We start from the raw sequence: 5,694 nt of genomic DNA on the forward strand, positions 1-5,694 counted from the left end.
TAGAGTGAACTAATCACTTTGACTCATGAGAATTTAGATAATCTCCCAGATCATATACTTACCTAGATCTTAAGCTAACGAGAATGGCCCCTTCAGGGACAGGTAGAAATTCTAATACATTTCAGAAAACCACATCCTAGGAGACACCACAACGCAGGACAGCCTCCTCGCTAAATGTGATCTACCCTCTATTTCTTGAGAATGACCGAGACCATCGTGACGCAGAAAGCTGTGTTGTGTCAAGCAAGACTCAACTGAGCGTGTCTGATATCACTCTGCGTAGACCTCTTCAAAACTTTAAAAGCGGACCCTCATCCCCGCTAGTGCACCTAAAAGTAGCACTCCCTAACGCGTTCCTCGGCTTACTGTGCCTAACAAAGTGGATTCTGGACACTTCATCCTCTCTTCTTCATTTACTCAGCAAGGTGACAGGTTTTGGCTTTCGGGCCTCATTCACAAAATCTCATGAGTAATATTCTGTGAATCCCTGCAGACGAGAATAAATTCAGGTCCCAGGCAGAGTCAATGTACGTGCTACATTCTCACAAGGCTTTTACTGACATTTTCCTAGAAAGTGAGTTAACTTAAAAACGATGCCCAATAAGCATGTATTGGTGATCGCTGAGTGTCTCCAAAAACAACCACTCTAAACCTACCCTTAGAGGCCACAGCCACACGACATTCTCTCCTTCTGGGGGTCCCCGGATATGGAGCACAGGTTCTCCTGCTTGATGGTAGTCTCCTGGAATTGTTTCTTCCTTGAGCGAGTCTCACACAAACAGACTGCCATTGCTTTGCCTCCTTCTTCAGGGGACACTTCTGACAATGCCATATTGTGTCCCTGAGAACTGAATGAATCTCAAAAGCCTACCATAAACTGAACTGAAGTATTGAAATTGGTTCAACAAATATTATTCAATATTATCTTAGATATTAGGGTGGCAACAACAACAACAACAACAAAAAAGAAAGGATTCTTGCTGTCCAGAATCTAACGCAGTTGGAGAGAGAGACATAACCATGACTGTTGTTCTTGGGCACCTGTGACAAAATCGCTGATGTCATAACCCATGGGGTATTCGGGAAAGGGCCTTGACACTTCACCAGGGAGCCGATTCCAGAGGTGGATTCCACCTAAGGTAGGCTCAACCTGGAATTTGGAAGCTGTAAGTTAGATCTTGGGAGGGAGATACTCTGGATGATGAAGCAATACTTAAAATATTTAAAGCAATCGCCACAAAGCTGCTGTTAAAACTGAAGACATATATTAATGACCACTGAAGGGGAGCAGAATATGCCACCCCAAATATGCCTCTTTGGCAAATTGAGTATTTTGAACTGATTATTTTTGAGAAACAGCAGACACAGGAGAAGCTCAGAAAACTGAGTAGAAGTGACCCATTTGACCTGGGCAAGGCTACCCTTTGCTGATCTAAATAGCTCTCCAAAGACCTTTGGGGCACTAGCTGCAGTAACGGTGACTCTCCTATCAGCAGTAGTGAAAACCATGCAGCGGCCCCATGAAGGAGAACATCTTGCCTGGCAACACTGGTGCCGTAGTTCCCTAGCAACATGCTCCAGCAGCGAGGGACTTTTACTTTTGCGCAGGCACCTGGAAGTCAGCTTTCGGTTGGCTGGGCAGTCTCTCCCTAGTACCAACTCTTACAGAGGCACACCTCAGCAAAATTTGCATCTTATTCCTTTCATTTCCCCTTGCCTGGAACAATAGTGTAATTAATCTATCATTGCTTTGGAGTGTGTGATTTCTTTTTTGCTTCTTAAGAGACATTATCCTGTATGCTGTTGGCTTGTAAAATTTTAATAAATCCGGCAGTGAACCCATAATTTTGTCTCCTCTAACAAAACTGTCTCTGGCACATGGACATTTCTGTAATTTCTTGGGAAGAAAACTCTTGGTCAGGGCTGTTACAGCTTACTCTAACTGTATGATGGCATCAGGGATGAGAGTAATCTTATAACTGGAATGCAGTTGTTCATGGAATGGACTTCAAGGAACAGAAACCCGTTTTCAGACAGTTTATACTTGCAGTGTGCAGAATAATGCTAGGTTTACCTCTGGGAATGTTCTCTCAGGGTTCTCTATGTCTTGCCCTAGAGCTGGCCCAGAGTGATGAGTGAGAGAATGAAACGGGAGAAAGGACGTAAATTTCCAAGATGAAAGTAGGACTATGCCGCTCAGCCGCTGAGATCAGTGCTTTTCTAGAAAGCTTCTTTATCATCATTTCTGAAGCAGGATGACCTGGAGAATACGAGAAGAAAATTGCTAGTGTACAAACTTGCTTTTTGGGCCAATACGTGAGAAAGATGGGATCCAAAAGTCTCCACACAGCAAAGTAAGGTTCAAGTTCAAACTTTGCCACTTATTAGATATGTGACCTTGCACGAAGTGTGTAACCCCTTTACGACTCAGTTCTCTAGTATGTAAATAAAGTATGGATTCTGTCCCAGGGTCATGATGGTGATTACATGAAGCATTTGTAAAAAAAAATATTTTGAGAAATGTGCGCTATTATTAACTATGTATATGTAATTAAATTGTGATGTGAATAACTGATTTATTTTCTCCTCATCTAATTCCAACTTTCCCCTGGCAGGTGTTTCCATCTTAATTGAAAAACAGCATTGACTTAGGAGAATACTAGCTAATATGTAGCTAGGGACGGAAAAAGTTGGGGGCAGAGTGTTAAGCTTGTTTACTCAACCATACCAGAAAAGGGTATATGTCTATCCTTACCAGAAAGATGAAGGAATCACGGGTGTCTCCTTTTCTTTACTTTCTTACTCTGATCAGCTCATGGTATCAAATCTAGGTGCCCCTTGTCCTTATATGGCTCTCAATAAAAAAGGGGAAATTTCTCCTCTAAAACAAAGATGGCTCTCCTGTCCTGTGCTGAACACACAACTCCCAACAGTTGCTTTGCTCTGGATTCTAAAAATACAAGTAGTGATGTCTGTTAACTCTAGAAACTAGTTTCTAATCCTCCAGAACATAAGTACGTTGTGATAGTAAAATGATATAGAAAAACTCCCTATGAATCTATGCATTTATATAGAAAATTCCAATTTTCTTGCTGACTCAGCTAAATTCACCAATGTTCTTTCATTCCAAGCCTTTTGCCTTTAAACATTCTCTGAAGTCCAATTGCTGCTCTGTTCTTATGCTTGAAGTACACTGACTGACTTGAGATTCACCAGATAACCTTGACCTCACCCCCTTACTTTCTAGTGCTTCTGTGAAAGTTTGAACTTGGACTCCTCCTTCTTGAATTAATTTTTTTTTTTTCTGGTCGGAAATACGCCTCTGCCATCTCTTTTAAATCTAACAACATTTCTTATAAAATCAGGATGTGCTCACTGCGGCTGGGCTGTAAGCAGTGTAGACCCTTACCCGCAATCACCAAGCCAGTTTTGTTTAAGTATATCAATTTCAACTTTATTTTAATGTAGTTAATTGCTCATGACTTGAACAACTCTAGACAGCATTTCTCAGGATACTGTTATAAGAATATGATAAAGATTCTCACGAAGGAATGGTAGACTCATATTGGAATATGAGTTGTCTTTGGCGCTGGGCTTATGATCTGTGGCCAGAACATGATATGCATATTAATATAAATGCATTATTTATATATTATTAAAAATAATTCCGGCCCATTAAAAAAATTTTTACTTGTTACTGCTTAGTGACAATGACTTATTATGCAATGTTAGAATTGGCAAAATTTATTATTTTATTCTCTCTCCTCTCCAGAACTTTTGATTGTTATTTTGGGTTCTAATTTGGAGATATCCCTGGTGAGTCTAACTTGTGACCTGAAAGGAAAGCAGTGAATTAACAGATTAATGAAGATGGAAAAACAGGAATAAATTCTAACGTGATTGCAGAGGATGGAAAGAGATTAGGGTGGAGAAAAAGGATGTGGGAAGGAATTGTGAAAAAGGTACTTATCAACTGAAATTAGATGTCCTAATGGAGCCAACACTCATGATTTCAAAGAGACACACGACTGGGACGTAGCTCCCTGTGTCCACCACAAAACACACCCATGAGAGGATGGGAAACTAAAACAAACGCTGTCGGGAAGAGGCCATAAGCTGTTGCTGTTTCGTGCTCCTTTGCTAAACGGCTCCAGCACGGCTCTCTCAAACCAACGCGCAAGTTCTCGCTGCCTCAGATGCACTTTCTAAACCTATTCCATTGAGCTTCTTAGGCAAATAAGTAGCAAAGACAAAAATAGTCCTGAAAAAGCTCCTATTTTTTTTTTTCGTTTTGCTCACATTCTTCCTTGTGCGGTGACAATCCTCTCTGTCAGCCTCTTTACAAACCTGATGGCAGAGAGGAAACGAATTTATTCACGAGAGACTGGGGGTGTGGTGACAGCGTGGGGGAGAGAATTGAAATGTGTAGCGAGCGATCTAGTTGCTAAGGATAAGGGTCAGAGTCGAATACCCCAAACCACCATGCCACAGTGTTTCTCAAAATGGATCTGTGGTGAACCAGAAAAATTAAGCTAAATGTCTTATTAAAGATATAAACAGCATCAATGCCAGTTTTGTGAAGCACAGCAGTGTTAGAGAGACAGCACTTTTTAAGCGTTTCTGTGTGACTGTGTATAAACACGCAGAGTATTTATTTAGCTTTCAGTTAGCCCTGAAGAATAAAAGTGACTCTCTTGTACAGATAATACGTCATGATACAATTCCAAACAACATAAATTTATAGATGAACGGTTCTTTTGGAGTAGAATCCAAGTCTTCATTCGCCTTGCCCCATCATTGTTAATGCTTATGTTTTTTCTTAATAGTGACCATCTCGACTTTTAAAATAATTCGCTAAACATTTGTCTATTTATATGCACATTTCTGTGTGGTGAGATCAGCAAATGACTAACTTCTGCTTCTCACGGAAAGGATGTAGCCTGTATCCAGAATAGCCCAACAGCAATGGGATGAATTGGGTGAATACATCTGGACACATCTGGGAACATCAGCTCTTGTAACCAGGTCACCTGAAGCACTGAAATCATGTACTTAGAAGAACGATCATTTGGCCAACATCAAAGGATGAACTCATTCTATATTTCTGAATTACTCTAGTATTGTAAATTTATGGTTTTGGTCTTCATGGATTTAAAACAAACATTAACTACTTGATAGATCTCTTCTAAAATGTACTGCAAAATAGCCCAGCTTCCTAAATGGACTGCAACAGTGACATCTTAGGAGAGAGTGCCCTGGCTCCTAATCTCAATTCTTCCAGGACATATGGCCTTGAATAAGTAATTTAACTCATCCATGCTTCGATCTCTTTATCTGAAAAATGGCAATGTGTCCATCCTGATTCTAGATTTAAAAAATATTTTAGCACCTCAAGAGTTATCAGAGTTTGAGAAATCCAGCTATTCATGATACTCCTTTGGCCAATTTTATGACACCTTTTATAATCTTCAATATTAATATGTACTAAGTATGTCAGACAGAATAATACCTCTCCCATCCAAAGATGTCCACATGGAATCTCTGGAACTTCTGCATATGCTACCACACATACCAATCCAAGTTTATCCTGCATTATTCAGTTGGGCCCAATGAAACACAAGGGTCCTTAAAAGGCAGAAGACACAGCATCAGAGTAATGGGATGTGAAAAGGACTTGACTGGACATTGATGGCT

This window comes from Pteropus alecto, unplaced genomic scaffold (genome assembly GCF_000325575.1).
Source record: "Pteropus alecto unplaced genomic scaffold, ASM32557v1 scaffold22, whole genome shotgun sequence".
Lineage (NCBI taxonomy): Eukaryota > Metazoa > Chordata > Mammalia > Chiroptera > Pteropodidae > Pteropus > Pteropus alecto.